This window comes from Cryptotermes secundus, unplaced genomic scaffold (genome assembly GCF_002891405.2).
Source record: "Cryptotermes secundus unplaced genomic scaffold, Csec_1.0 scaffold776, whole genome shotgun sequence".
In the NCBI taxonomy this organism is placed as follows: Eukaryota; Metazoa; Arthropoda; class Insecta; order Blattodea; family Kalotermitidae; genus Cryptotermes; species Cryptotermes secundus.
Window position 1 is genome coordinate 75,908 of NW_019742976.1, and position 16,557 is coordinate 92,464.

The following is a 16,557-nucleotide window of genomic DNA, read 5'->3' on the forward strand; positions in this document are numbered from 1 at the left end:
GACATAAGTTATTTTGTGAAGAAAGTGTATTTTGCTTATTTCAAATTGAAACTTGGGAATCAAGACAAACCTTGGGCTCCTCACAAGGTGTGCAGAAGGTGCGAGGAAGATCTTCATTTGTGGTTTAAGGGTAAGAAAAACTCATTTCGTTTTGGCATTCCTATGATGTGGCGTGAACAGCGAAACCTCACGACTGATTGTTATTTCTGTTCGGTAGATGCGAAAGGCTTTAATACAAAAAAATAAAAAGAAAATATCTTACTCAAACCTTAATTCAGCTATTCGTCCAGTGCCTCATAGCTCTGAAATACCAGTCCCCCCCCCCCNCAAAAATATAACTTCCACCTACCCTCATCAACTTTATCAGTATATCAAAAAGGAGTCTACTTTACTGGCATAAAAGTGTTCAACAATCTGCCACAAAGTATTAAAAACTTGGGCAATGATACTAAAAAGTTTAAATCAGAGTTAAAGAATTATCTACATGCTCATTCCTTCTACTCTTTAGATGAATACTTCAATGTAAATAATATTAATTTTTAAGCTAAATTGCCTGTACTTATGTATGTAACCTTTTGACTTGTTCCGTATCCAAAGGTACTAACCTACTTAGGATTTATAGAATGTAAATAAATTAAATTCAATTCAATTCAATTCTCGTTGTACCGGCACCAAGAGAACGAATTCACTCAGTTTTTCTCCAAAGAGAGAAATCTCGTTTTTTGTAATGATGTTCAAGGGCTCATGAAATGCTTTGAAATAGAATATGATCCATCTGAGTGGCGCATTTTCATTGATTCGTCTAAAACAAGCCTCAAAGTAGTCTTGCTGTATAATGGAAATACATTTGAATAAATTCCTATGGGACACTCGGTGCATTTGGAAGAAAACTACAATGATTTGGCTGTGATTCTTGAGAAAGTCAACTATCAAGAACATCAATGGATGATTTGTGAAAACTTCAAAATATTAACCATGTTGTTGGGCCAGCAGGCAAGTTATACAAAACATCCCTGCTTCTTGTGCCTGTGGGACAGTCGAGCCAGAGGCCTCCAAAACTCACTGGCCACTTCGAGATGCCTTAATCCCCGGTGAAAAAAACGTAATTAATACGACCTTGGTTCCACCTGAAAAGATTTTTTATTACCATCTCTTCATATTAAATTAGGGCTCATGAAGCAGTTTGAAAAATCACTGCCAAAAGATGGAGAATGTTTCACATATTTGTGTTCCAAGTTCCCAAAACTGTCTGAAGCCAAGCTGAAAGAGGCAGTTTTTACTGGTCCCGACATATGAAAACTGTTAACTCAACCCTTCTTTTCAGAAACAATGGGAGAAAAAGAAAAAGAAGCATGGGACTCCTTCAAAGACGTAGCGCACAAGTTTTTGGGGAACGCTAAAGACCCTCTCTACAAAACCAATGTACAACGCATGTTGGCTGCATATAAAGCTCAAGGTTGCAAGATGAGCTTAAAAGTTCATTTCCTACACTCCCATGTCGACTATTTTCCGAAAACTTGGGAGCCTATAGTGAAGAGCAGGGTGAACGATTTCACCAGGATGTCCGTGATATCGAAAGACGCTACCAAGGAAGATGGAATGCGAATTGGCTAGCTGACTGCTGCTGGATGATCAAGTGGGAAACGGAAAATGGAAAGCGAAAGCATGTTCGGAGGAGCATCAAAGAGAAGAAGAGAAGGTTTCACAGGCAAAAAGACTGAACACAGAATGTTAAATATATCATGAAGGAATTGTTTGTTTAATTATGAGAAATAATATGTTTAGTTCAATGTAATAAAATTAGTGATTTTTTTCATCACTGTTATGATTTTTTATTGTAAACCCCTATTATTTTCCAAAAAACCGTTCGTGATAGGGGGAAATTGAAGTCATTTTTGGATTCAGCATCCTAGAAACCATAACGTTTACGAAAAATATTCCATGCAGCTGAAAAAAAAAATATTTTGATCATAATCAAACCAGAACTACAGCAGATAAGATTTAAGTTTAATAAAGCTGGGTTTCTATTTGGATCGTATTCGTAGCAATCAGATGTTCTGACTGTATTAGAACTATTTATTTTTGTCTTGATGTCACAAATTATAACTGTTTTTGGCTATCAAAAATTGCGGCACTGAATGCACATCGCTATAGCAGAGACCTCTTTATTCACTAAATCTTGTTGGGCTATCAGCCATGCCAACTTTTTAAAAATTATCATCATCAGGGTAATTAGGGGTTGGCACGCGGTAGCGTAATTGGTTGAGACACTCTGCTACAAGCTGGAAGGTCGCGGGTTCGAGACCCGATGAGGTGGATATTTTTAATTTATCTAATCCTTCCAGCAACACTATAGCCCTTTGGTCGACTCAACCTCTAACAGAAATGAGTACCAAGAATCTTCCTAGGGAATAAAGGGTGGCCGGCGCGTAAGGCTGACAACCTTACCGCCATCTGTGAGCCGATTATGTAGGTGATGTAGGAGCCTCGGCGTCTCACAACCCTATGGACTTTCACGGCCTGTTACAGACATAGTTTTACCTTTCTTTTTACCATCGTCAGGGCCTGATATCATCAGACTCTAATAATATGGACGGAGATGGCCCCTGAAACGTCGGTAAGGTTTAACCAGTAGGCACGGCTGAGAGCCCAGGAAGATTTTATTAACTTAAGCTTCCGTGAAACATTCAGATTTTTTTTATCCGTTAAACGTTGTGTTTATCCCAGCTATGATACGGAAATCAGAGTTAAGATTCAGAAATGGAGCTGAACTTTTCCAGGAATTTAAAAATATATCTGAACTTTCTGGACAGAAATATATTCAGTACTTTAAATTCGGTTATTTATTCTGGTTGCCTTCTGTTCAAATTCAGTTCGCTGCCACGACTGCAACCCTGTTAATATTTAACTTAATAAAATAGTGATGAAAATTTATTAATTTTGCCATTCTCTATAGAAGTGAAAATGTTCGAACCCGTGCACTTAGAGATATTTTAGTATGAAGCAACGCTCCGCGTGTTATGTGTTAAGTGTACGTATTAATGAAGGAAACATTTTAATGTAAATAGATATCAAGCTTATTCGTATGAAGAATTCTATCTTCTGGGATGTAGCACTGTGTAGTCCTGTAAAAGTCAAAAGACCTTTCGGAGGAACATATAGCCTCCATCTTCAATGTCGAAGAGTAAGTCAAGCAAGAAACCAGCAAGCAAACCTCTTCTTGCTGCCTCATTGCTTACTATTCGACATTGAAGATGGAGACGATATGTTCTTCCCAAATGTTGGTTGACTTTCACCGGATTATGTGACACTGTATCTCCAGATAGAAATCATACTAGTCACCGTTGAGAGAACCTCAATTCCAAGTTACGTGTGTGCCCTTCCGTTGTGGCACTGAATGTAATTATTCAAAGGGAGAAACCAATTAAGTCCAAATTCAGATGAACGTGAAATTATAGCCGGTAACAACAGATTCGTTTAAATTTGAGGTACTGAAGGCGATGGCTCTGAATATTGCTGTCTTCTTGAAATGTGACGCCATGTAGTCTGACAAATATCTGCCAACATTTCGAAAGATCACGCTGCCTCCATTTTGAGTCTTATGCCCGGAAGTTGGAGGCATCAAGTTCGTCCGTGAAGTCCGTGAACAACTACCAGATTACATGGCATTACATCACATAATCCAGTGTTCTTAACTGTTCGATTCTCGAAATTTCTTGCACATACAAGTATAATCAGTAATGTCGGTCCGATTTGTGCCGTTTAGGATTAAAGTAAGGAATGTTATAGATCTGTCGTTTCTCTTCGTCCCATCCCAATACTTTGAACCCTAGGTCTATAGTGTATTTAAAAGCCAGAAGGGACGAAACTTTTGTAGTTGTTAATACGCAGAATAGCAGCTGTGAGGCCGACTGTACTTCCTTAATGTTCCACTTGAGATGATCTGGGAGTCTCCGGGCCAGACACACTCGCTGGCTGCGTGTGACCTCATGTCATCGGTTCCACTAGACTCGTGCCGTTTGCAAAGAAAGGGAACACATCCTCCTGTAGCCACTCGCTAACTATAATGATCCTGTTTCAAAACTCGATTACGTAAATATTAACTTTAAAAACGAAAATCTAAGCCTTGGATCGAGAGAAAGTTTAACCAGAATACTCTTAAATAAATAAATAAATGTATAAAATCACTAACTCTATAGAGCAGCGTTTACAACCTGTGGTCCGCGATGATGAGAAAGGTGGTCCGCAAGCAGACTTAAATTAAATTAAATTAAAAATTATCCAAACAAAAGAAATTAAAATTAAATAAGCAAGTAAAAATTGTTTAAATAAAATGGATACTGAAAAAAAAACAGGCTTTCTAAATTTCATGAACATTTCAATGACCAGACAAGAATCCGGTATGTCCAGGGTATGAGGGTGTGACTGCATTGTCACTAACTTCAGAGGAGGGACCGCGCCGATAAATGGTAGCTGCAGAAAGACGGGCAATGAAAGAAGGGTGCAGTGAACAACTTTATGGTTTTATTGCTCCCTCTTTCCCCTGCTGTTTTGTTAGATTTGAAGTAAACATGTGTTATCCACATTTCAACCAACTGGTTGTTGCTTATTGTTATTTATTACTGAAAGTTTTCCTCCTTCAACGAATGCTCAGTATATCTCATAAGTGCTAAGTGATAGTTGGACAAAGTGTGTCATGAGTTAACTCTAGTTTTTATATACTTTTCGGAAACATTTTTAATAATTGAAAAGTGTCTTAGAACAGGGACTTTGAAAAGAAACACAAACGAAACAGGCAATGCAAACCCTAATTGTGATACACGAGTTGTAACGGCGAGTAAATGAGATAATATGAAAGTCGAAGAAGCAAACAGTTCAAAGAAAAGATACAGTAAGAAATGTGACAATTCATGTTTGGAATTCGGGTTTGCTTGGTGTGGTGATGAAAGTGAACAGAAACATCAATGTGTTTTGTGTTATGAAGTTGTGTTGCCGAACGAGTGCATGAAGCCTGCGAAACTCCGACGACATTAGAAACTATACATTGTGACGTGAAAACTAGGCCAATTGATTTTTAGCGACGCTTAGGGACATTAAATCATGGGAAAAATATAGTTTCGGTCATGGGTTCCATTAAGAGCAAGGCACTGGAAGCGTCCTACCTCTTAAGTTTGCGCATAGCCAAAACAGGGAAACTTCATTCTATTGGAGAAAATTTACTTCTTCCAGCAGTAAAAACTATGGCAACAAGTCACTAAAAGATGTTGATTTGATTCATCTTTCAAATGACTATCAGTCACAGAATTAACGATATGGCAGGAGATGTAGAATCTCAGTTAATTGACTGAGCCCTTATTATGCGTTACTAATAGATGAGACAGCCGGTCACGGTAGCCGAGAGGTCTAAGGCATGCACTGTCTTCGCTCGCTCGGAAGCCGGGATCGTGGGTTCGAATCCCACTCAGGGCATGGATGTATGTGTGCGTTTTCTGTGTTTGTCTACAGGTAGAGGCCTTGCGACGAGCTGATCACTCGCCCAAGGAGTCCTACCGAACGTGTAAGATCTAGTAAACCGAAGTGAGCGGAGTTCATGGAGGTAGGCCTAGGCCCAAATTGGGGCTGTAGCGCCACAGAAAAAAAAATAATAAACGAGACTACTGATGTTGCAAATGAGGCGTAGTTAATATGCTACGTAAGATATGCACATGATAACAACATTCATGAAGATATTCTGTTTTGTAGAATTTTGTCAACCTGAACAACTGGAGAAGAAATATTTCACACTCTCAATAATTGCATGAGACAAAGGGATCCAGTGGGAAAAATGTGTGGGCTTTTGTTCGGATGGAGCTCGCGCCCTTACAGACAGGCACAGTGGAGTTATTTGTAGGGAAAATGTGTGGGCTTATGTTAGGATGAAGCTCGTGCCCTTAGAGACAGGCACAGTGGAGTTATTTGTAGGGAAAATGTGTGGGCTTATGTTAGGATGAAGCTCGCGCCCTTACAGACAGGCACAGTGGAGTTATTTGTAGGGAAAATGTGTGGGCTTATGTTAGGATGAAGCTCGCGCCCTTACAGACAGGCACAGTGGAGTTATTTGTAGGGAAAATGTGTGGGCTTATGTTAGGATGAAGCTCGCGCCCTTACAGACAGGCACAGTGGAGTTATTTGTAGGGAAAATGTGTGGGCTTATGTTAGGATGAAGCTCGCGCCCTTACAGACAGGCACAGTGGAGTTATTTGTAGGGAAAATGTGTGGGCTTATGTTAGGATGAAGCTCGCGCCCTTACAATTAGGCACAGTGGGATTGTTTCTAAGGTCAAGGAAGTAGCTCCGGATATGAATTGGGTACATTGTTTCATACATAGGGAAACTTTGGCCTCCAACGGAATGCCACCAGAATTTAGAACTGTGCTAGACAAGGCTGTAAAGCTAGTATATTTTATTAAGGCTCGACCGTTAAATAACAGGTTATTTTCCGTACTCTGTGATGAAATGGGCATGAATGTGAACCACTTTTGCTTCATTCTGAAATTAGCTGGCTTTACAGGGCAAAGTACTAACAAGGTTATTTCAATTAAGGCGCAAAGTTTTATTGTTTGTAAATGAACGTAATTTTGATTTTGCATCACTCCTTGTTGACGAAGCATGGTTATTACCACTATCCTATCTTTCAGATATTTTTCTTAAATTAAATGAACTGGATCTCTCCCTTCAGGGAAATTCTTTAACTGTTCTTGATGCCTACGACAAAATAAAGGCATTCGAGAAAAAAACTGGTGTTATGAATTAGTTGTGTAAAAGGCAGACAGTTTGCACCTTTTCCAACATTGGAATCATTTTTAATGGGAAATGATATTTCTGTTGATTCTGACTTTCTGGAAAGGGTTTGTGACTACCTCAAAACTGTGAAACAGAAATTTGAAACATATTTTCCGAATAACTTTTATGAGAAATTTCTGTGGGTTCGCGATCCATTTCAGGCTTACAATCATTAGTACGACTTTCGTTATCGAAAAAAGAAAAACAGTTAATTGAGCTTTCAAGTGACAGTGGACCCAAAATGCAATTCCGTGATCTTGGTTTGGTCCGATTCTGGATCTCGCCTTCAGTGAGAAGTGAATTTCCCGAATTATCTGAAGAAACATTGAAAATCGTCATGCAGTTTTCAACAACCTATCTTTGTGAGAAAGGATTTTTATCGCTTTTTCAAATAAAAACGAAATACAGAAATCGTCTTAGTGTGAGTGACAATCTTCTACTGAAGTTGACCAATACTGAGGCAGACATCCAGGAACTCTGTAAGGGCCGACAAGCTCAACAATCTCATTAAAGTAAGTAGTAACATAATTATATCGTATTCTTTATTTGTTTAATAAAGATTAGAACTATGTTCAATGATGATTCACTTTTAATATTTTACTTCCAATTTAATTAATTATGTTTCCATACTTACTTACTTACTTACTCACGGAGCTGAGCCCTTCTGGAGGAGCCGCTAATTATGCAGCTACTCAAGAATTTCCCAGCATTTTATGGAACCCGAAGGTTCATCCGTGTTCACAAGAGCCCTCCACTGGTCCCTATCCTGAGCCAGATCTATCCAATCCATACTATCCCATCCTATCTCTCTAAGATCCATTCTAATATTGTCCACCCACCTACGTCTTGGTCTTCCCAGCGGTCTCTTTCCTTCTGGCTTTCCCACCAATATCCTATACGCATTCCTCGTCTCCCCCATTCGTGCTACATGACCTGCCCACCTCATCCTCCTTGACTTGGTCATTCTAATTATACTTGGAGAAGAGTAAAAGTTATGTTTCCATATGTATTAAAAACATGCTCTTCGATTTATTATGTTATAAATGGCACAGTACGTCCCAAATGTTGGCAATACCACATAGGTTTAAAAATAGACCTATATAACTTAGGGGTCCGTAGAATTTTTTCAGATATTTTATTGGTCCTTGGGCTTAAAAAGGTTTAGAAACACTGCTATAGAGTATAGTCTTACTTGATAATCTAATACTCGCTTAGATAGCCATGAAATTCCCCGTCTGTAATGGAAGCCGATGATTCATTACTGTTCTCACAAGAACCCACCACTGTTCCCTACCGTGTACTGAACAAACCAGTTCACATCATAAGATTCTGTCTTTACATCAATTTTATTATTATTAATCGTTATTATTATTATTCTCCCACGTGGTCTCTTCCCTTCAAATATTCTAACAAATTTTGTATGAATTTTTTATTTCTCCCATCATGGAAGTATTAATTCACACAAATAAAAACACTTGTGGTTTCCATATGAGGTAATTCTCTCTCTCTCTCTCTCTCTCTCTCTCTCTCCGGCACCACAGCTCTTTAGATCTTGGATGCTTCTTTTTTCAGTTTCTTAATCTTATACACAGTCGGTAGGATTCCTTTGACGGGGGACCAGCCCATAGCAAAGCCGCTGCCTACACACAGACCAATACAAACACAGAATAAACGCACACAGACATCCATGCCTCGAATGAGATTCGAACCCATGACCCCAGTGTTCGAGCGGGCGAAGACGGTTTATGCATTAGCCCGCCCGGCCACTGTGATCGGCACAGGTAATTTTCATAGGGTTGATAAAGTCGGCTGATGAATATTGACTGAGCACGAAACACGAGATACCTCGGAATTCTCTTTCTGTCAAGACCCCATAAATTCAGTTATCACAGAAACATGGGGAAAATATAACAAAGCATACAATTGAACTGGAAACAACATGTCGACGCTAGAAGTAAGTTAGGCTGTGGGTGGGGTGAAAGTGAATTTTTAAAATAATATCAACTTCTAATTGGCAAAATAATTATCTGTCGTTATCCGTGGAATAAAACACGTTGGAAATGTACGTATAGTGTAACAATTCTTTCGATTTCGCTCTGTTATTATCTCCAGTTTTTAGAAATGCCTTTTGTTTCATCATCTCGAAAACAGTAAGGCTTGCGGAAAAAATGCATTGGACAAGAAATTTGCGTTTCGAGCTTCCCTTACTAGTTCTGTAGCGGCCTCCGTAGTCTAGAGGTAACGTTCCCACCTCATGACTCGTAGTACGCGGGTTCAAATACCCGGCGGAGGTCGTCGAATTTTTAAGGGCGGAAAATTTCAGGGAACAAGGCCTCCGGGAGGGACTTTAAGCAGTGGGTCCCGTGTCGTAGCTTTACGGCACGTAAAAGAACCTCATACCTCCAAAGGAGGTCACTGAGCCAAGATTGCGGACGTTTCCCGCCCAACAGCAGTCACTAATACCTCCGGTAGATGGGGGAAGCATTATAGATACCTCTCAGCCAAGTAGAGCCGGTCTCGCTGGCTGGGCGGGACTGATGGTAAGCACCAATACCGGTAGGATATAGAGACTGGTAGAAATCATAGACGGAAGCACAATGGACCACTACAGGTCTAAGTGCATGGGGAAACCCACCCTCTCTAATAACTAACTAACTACTAGTTCTGTTGTAACTTTCGCTAGCTAGTTACGTTTCAGTTGTGCGTATATACACAAGCAAGTCTTCATGTACAGTTTCCATTACTGTTGTCGGATTATAACCAAATTTGAAACCTGTCGACAAATTTTAGTAAAAATTTCCAGCTTCCTATTTCATGAAAATTCGTTTAGCAGTTCTGGACTCGTTACATGCTGACAATATGGTGAAGCTAATACGCGCATTTTTTAAATTTCGCTGCTAACGCACCAAATACGAACGTTATAGGCTGAAGTCAAATCCAAAGAAAACAGTGGAAAAAGTAGTTTCCATTTCAACACGTCAGCACTCTTAAACACATGAAGATGATTGACTAAGAGAAATTGTATATTATAAAGCAAGCGCAAAAATAACCGATAAATTAATATCTGTGGCTGCATCATCAACTGCATTTTGATTGAGTACATATTTATTTGCATCCAGACATTTATGTACAAAGAGCCGTTGTTTTGATACTATCCAGATTAGAGACTTTGGTATTCTTCGCTTGTGTTTGGGAGGCCATTGTTGATTATTGAAAGCTTTTGTCCGGAAATGTATACATAACCTAAGAATTGTGGAGGTTCGCGTTATTTTGTTTAATAACCACTAAAGCCCCAAGACTTACGTAAAAGTTCGTCGGACTTGCATTATGTGTTTCCTTTTCATGCACCCGAAACATTTTACCCCACATAAATACTCATGACGGCAGATAGCAGGAATTATCTGCGTACTCTTTTACTGCTAGTGGGGTGGGACTAAGTCCCTTGTACTGCGGCCACTTCTGGCCAATTGTACCAGCCCCAGATGATAGGTGAGGGTGACTGTGGAGCAATTGGTGGAATGAAGATTGACAGGGGAAACCGAAGTACTTGGAGAAAACCCGCCCCAGCGCCACTTCGTCCACCGCAAATCCCACTTGGCCGAACCCGGGCCGCCGCGGAGGGAAGCCAGCGACTAACCGCTTGAGCTATGGACAATTGCTGAGTGTCAAAACAGGGTCCAATAATAATAATTTGCCCTGGACTTTTACCAGTCAAAAAATGTGGATAATGTTATTTAGATATTTGTGTCACTCTATTATCTTCATTCGTTACATCACTTATATTAAAAGACTTCAGTGCAAAAGAAAAACTCTCTTGCTTTTTGATTAGCTTCAGACTTTATTAGAAACTGGAATGTTAGACAAATCTGAGTAGAATTCCTCAATAAAATGTTTCATGAAAAAAAAATTCAACTGTTCTCAAGCTGCTTCACGCCTTCGGACGGACGGAGCCGTTTGTATTCCAACGGGCTTAAGACTCGTTTCGTCAGAGTCTGGCGTATTTTCATACAGAGGTCCTGAATAAATAGGTCCGTCGCATATGACCCTATATTTTTCTTGAATAAATAATATTTCGATACAGAAGACGGTTAATATATTATCTGATGGTGATATATAACCTCAAACATGTCTGTTGAAAAAGAAGAAGAAGAAGAAGAAGCATTTTCTTCTGTTGACAAAAACTAGTTATTCACCACTAAGTACATCTCTGACATAAAATTTCAGTGACTCCATAAAGTAACCTGACTAGTCACAACTTTGCTTGTGGTTGGTGAATACACTGTACCTGTTTCACCACACTGACTGCTGTTAGCTGCTGATTTGCTCTACTTCCTGTCTAATAATGGGTAGCATTTTTACCGCTACTTGCACTAAAAGAATCCAGTGAAGAGAATGTGGGTGAAGAACAGTTACAACACGGCTCATCTTCCATAACATAACTATTGCATTCATTTATGACAGATCGAAAGATATGAAAATATTCTGAGTCTCTGAACTTGACATACTGTAATTTTAATAGAAAAGAAACCACCTTAACAACATGTTGTGTTGTTTACGTTTCTGAATGACATGGTTGCAGCAAGAGAGAGAATTTATTCCCATGCTGACATGTCTGCCTCAGATTCAGGAAAGCTACATTGATCTTCGCAGAAGTGCCGTTAGTCTTGCTGTATTTCAGCAACGATTTTCTTCAGTCTTTCCATACAAAATCAATAGAAATGTTTTCTTTAAGTACAACCCCACCCCCGCTTAAAACACAACGTCCGTTGAAGTAATGCAACTACTTTTGTGACCAGTGGGTAGATATCTCAAAAACCGATCAGATGATAAAACTATCATTAAATGCGTGAATCTTAGCTTGAGCAAATTTATGGTGCTATGGAAGGAGGGATTAGGGAACAAAGTATTGATGAGATAAATGCACCATATAATTCCTCTTATCGAAATAATAAAAAAAAACAGGTTATGTTTCCAAGCACAGTATGTTTCGTTCAGTGACATAATGAAATACTGATTTAAATGCATTACTGCATAAACATAAAAAGCTGTTTCTTTATCTGCTAAAAATGACTTCCAGTAACTTGGCCTACTTCTACATTAACACCACAGAAATGTCACTGGGTGTGACATCAATCGTATAAATATTAATTTGTTCTGCAGTATCTGCAAGCAAAGAATTAAGACACCATGCTGGAATATAGTGAAATAACTTATTCTAATATTACTACTCCACTATTAATTAGGATACTTATATTTCGGATGTGCTCGGTTCGAATATCGGATAGATTTTCTTCAATTCCGCCATGAAAATTCTGGGATAATACCTCAAAAAATACCACGCCGTTTCCTTCCAAATCCTTTCAAATTAATCTGTCATCATACCATTCAATGCTATACAGCCTGTGATACTGAAAACATCGTAAAATTACCCATTTCTACCTACAAGTTAGGTTTGCTGTATGTAGCTGGTTCAAAGTATCAGTTAAGTATTACGAGTATGCCGGAAAATATTTTGTATTCTCTTGATTATATACCAATTCCATTGATTTTTTTACTGTCTGTAAAACTGATCAAATTTGTTGAAGAAGAAAGTTCGGTTGTGGTCATCTTACGGATATAGCTAAATGAACTGTAGAGCATATATTTTTTTAAATAATTAAGTGATGTTGGAATAATTATACCCTTTAAGAGACGGGCCATTTAAATTCCGGTAATGGCAGCAGGACGGAGTTAATTTAAATGCCCACCATTGTATAGTATTAAAAACTGTAAGCATGTTGCTGAAAATGCTGTGATTTCTACAATTTTTGTGATAAACGAACGAAATAGTCGCTGCTTTTATCTAGAAAGACTATAGAATCAGCTATTGTAATTTACAGATTTTAAAATCTGTAAAAACTGTTACACTGATTAAAAAAAATCCCAATTTCGAGCGTCTGTCCACAAATATGCTTTTAGTTTCTGCACAGAACGTTTCTGCAGTATAAATGCATGCTGCTGACATCCTGTCTCACTTTGTCTTATCTGGCGTAAGGGGAGGAAGTTTATGTTTGTATTGCACATTCTCCCGTCACGTCGGAACCTTACTGTATACACGAGTGTGGTCGAAGTCTTATCGTACTTTGTCCTTCAGAAACTCTGACTAGCCACATAGACGTATTCTTCTCGGAATGGCTCTGCAGTGCCAGAACGTTCAAGCTTAACGCGTTGTGTTCGTAACGCTTATAAATCATCGCAATTTCAACTATCCACCATGACCTCATTTCTCATGGAAGAAGCCGAAATTAAGCTGTTAAATGACACCGATTCAGACTGCGGTACAGACGACTCAGAATGGCGAGGAAGCAAGGGACTCAGAAACCGAAGTCGATGAAGACCCATCATATTCGTCGTCAACCGGGGGACCACCAGACCAGCATGGCAGGAGGGGTGTGAATAATTATTCCGGTGGAGCTGTGGGGTTAAATATCAATGAAGCTCCACACGTAAATAAGGATTCCACCCTTTTCTACGTTTTCATGCTCTACTATCCGTCTGCTGGTGGAAGAGACGAACAGGTACTACCACCAGTACCTAGACAGACTTCAAGACTTCTCTGCGGCCTGACGTCACCGATTCCGAGATGTTTCTTGTTTCTAGGAATAATCATTCAAATGGGACATGACATTAGAGACAGACTAAAGGACTACTGGTCGACTGCAGAACAATTTACCACGCCTTTATACTCTTAACACAATGAAACGCGACCGTTTTTCACACTCTTTGTTTTCTTCATTTTGCAGAAAACAATACAGAAAGTGACAGGAATGCCGACAGTTATGACCGACTATGGAAAATTCGGACCATCTTCGACACTCTCAATGACGCACATGAAAAATATTATAACCCTTCCGAACATTTGGCCATAGACGAAATAATTGTTAAATTCAAAGGGAGGGTGGTTTTTAGGCAGTACATTCGCAAGAAACACAAACGTTTCGGAATCAAAATCTTCAAAATTTGTGACGCCGCTGGGTATACTTATGACATGAAGGTTTATCTAGGAAAAGACAGGACACGTGCTACAGGTAGGGACCTGTGCAGACGTATTCAGGGCGTAGGTCGCTAACTGTACATGGACAATTTCTTTTCGTCACCAGACGTGTTTGACAAACTGATGACAAAGGACATAACGTGCTGTGGGACAGTCACACCTAATTGGAAGGGCTTGCCTGACTATTTTCGACGAAGACAATTTCGACTGAAGAAAGGTGACATTCGTGTTAGGGTGAGACGGAACTTCACAGCACTAGTTTGGAAGGACAAACATGCACTGTCCTTCAGCAGAAGGCAGTTTCCGTGATGAGCATGGAAATGCCATCAAGCCAGCAATTGTTGTTAACTACAACACGTACATGGGTTATGTCGACAAAGGAGACAGAATGGCAAACAGTTGTAGCATCAGTCGTCGGACCTGGAAATGGACAAATAAACTATTTTTCCATCGCCTGGATCTGACGATTCTGAACAGTTTCCTCCTGTTGTCATCCTGTAGCGCGAAATTATCACACAGAGACTTCCTGCTGTGTCATCGGCGATATCTAGATTAGAGGAGGCCACTCGACATCAATGGCCGACTTCCTCTAATACGAGACCGAGGTGTCGTGTGTGCTCTTCGCGTGGGAAACGGGAGTTACATCCGGACAAAGTGCATGAATTCCGTCGTCGGACTCTGCATTTCCGAATGTTTCCAACAGTACCACACGAAGGCAACATTCAGTTAGATGACGCAGGAGGGAAGACAGTCTACTTATAAAGCTGATGCCCAAAAATAATGTAAGTAGAACAAGAATTTCTATCCTAAAATTAGATTTTAAAACACTGTGCGCACGCGTGGACTGCGCGTACCCTTACGGTGTGGCTAGGCTCTTAAATGATACTGTACGTATTACTGAGAGAAAACTGACTATGAAAAAGTGAAACTCTCAGATCAACAAGGAAATGTAAGGAAAAATGTAGACAACGTTGAATTTACAGAAATGAATATCTTCCCTGACGTAAGGAATATGTCACAGAAAGGCCTTTTCATGTTTAAATCTGTTATATTCACATGTAAAAACTCAGAATATTGTCGCTACAGGAAGTACATTTCATTGTGATATCGCTAACTACTCAGACTAATTACGTCAGTAGGCCGCGCCATAGCTCAAACGGTTAGTCGCTGGCTTCCCACCGCGGCGAACCCGGGTTCGATCCCGGGTCTGGTCAAGTGGGATTTGTGGCGGACAAAGTGGCGCTGGGGCAGGTTTTCTCCGAGTACTTCGGTTCCCCTGCCAGACTTCATCCCACCAATTGCTCCACAATCACCCTCACCAATCACCTGGGGCTGGTACAATAGGCCAGAAGTGGCCGCAGTACCAAGTGGACTCGGTCCCACCCCACCAAGCAATAAAAATAATACGTCAGTAGTAGATGTTAGGGATAATTAGGACTGTAAAGAGATTGTGGCACATAGGAGTGAAAAGAGAAAAATAAGTGCACTTTTCGATACAGACATTGAAGTAACAAAACAGGGGAACTATTCTGAAAAGTATTATGAGATAAATGTAACTGAATTTACATAAGGGATTGATGTTACTGATTCTTTGGTTATGTCCGATTGTGTTTTCAAAAAATTTACATGATGCACTTTTCCATTAACTTCCCAGGCTTCACACGTTGGTAGTATGCAACCTACCATGATGATGAGCAGGGTAAGTTGCCACTTTTTAGGCGCTACCACTCCTAAGACAATTTTGGCGTTATTCATTCGCCTCGAAAATTTCTGTGGACCTTTATTCTCTATTTAAACGTAACAGAACTATGAAAGGCCGTTGTCGAGAATGCTTCGAGATTTATATGCGCGTTTTCTCGACGCCTTCGGGGAGGATGCTCAAGATGAAGGTTAATATTATCTCTATTCAATAGACCGTAGACACATGTCACCAACGCACAGAGAGATAAACCAGTAGACACGCAACACCAACAGGCGCAACGCAATTTAATACACCTTTCCTAAAAAGCGTGCCAAAAGATGCAATCTTCTGATTGCTTGGAAACGACTGCTATTTTAATACCTGTAATACGTTTTCTACAAAACTTATTATGTCTTTAATAAGATCCAAAATTTGTGAGGATGGTACTCGTACATTAGCACAAATATTATGATTTCCGGACATTATTCATCGTCCTGTTGTTGATGTTTTAAAGAAAAATATGACGATGGATACTGTCAAGAAATATAATATTTTTGCTTATGTCATAATGTTACAAAAATCGTAACAGCCCTGATTTAAATAGCATAAAAGAATTACTAAGAAACGGATTTGTGAACAATATTGAATAAGTGAGAAAAATGTCGATATAGTGCACAGTTCCATCGGTTTAGCAGTAAGCTCACTAAATTAATCCTCCAGTGTATATTCAGAAGTAATTTCATTGAAGTACGAGTATATATTATCTTGCATTTGTTTGACCTTTCAGCCTAGTAGAGTCCGGAAAAAAGTAATTACATATATATCAGGAATATTTTATCTTCTTAAGAGAAACATAATCCAGCACTTAAATTTTGTATAATGTAAATACTTTCTTTAAAAGGCATCCACTGTGAGGTGTCACCCATAGTTCTTGGTTTCCATAAATTTGAAACAGAATTGTAGCTTAAGGAATTTACTACGTTATTTATATTAGGTTTGTAATTTTATAAGAAATTACTACT

The 16,557-nt window shown here is 39.4% G+C and overlaps 1 protein-coding gene and 1 long non-coding RNA gene across 3 annotated transcripts in view; one reads left to right on the forward strand and one right to left on the reverse strand.

Annotated features, from left to right (window-relative positions):
* LOC111873661 (angiotensin-converting enzyme) overlaps positions 1-16,557 on the reverse strand; it is a 53,441-nt gene that overhangs the window by 35,849 nt on the left and 1,035 nt on the right. The window lies entirely within an intron of this gene.
* LOC117283022 overlaps positions 14,597-16,557 on the forward strand; it is a 30,983-nt gene continuing 29,022 nt past the window's right edge. The window contains exon 1 of the long non-coding RNA XR_004514021.1: positions 14,597-14,636. This is a non-coding gene — a long non-coding RNA (uncharacterized LOC117283022). The remainder of the gene's footprint in view (positions 14,637-16,557) is intronic.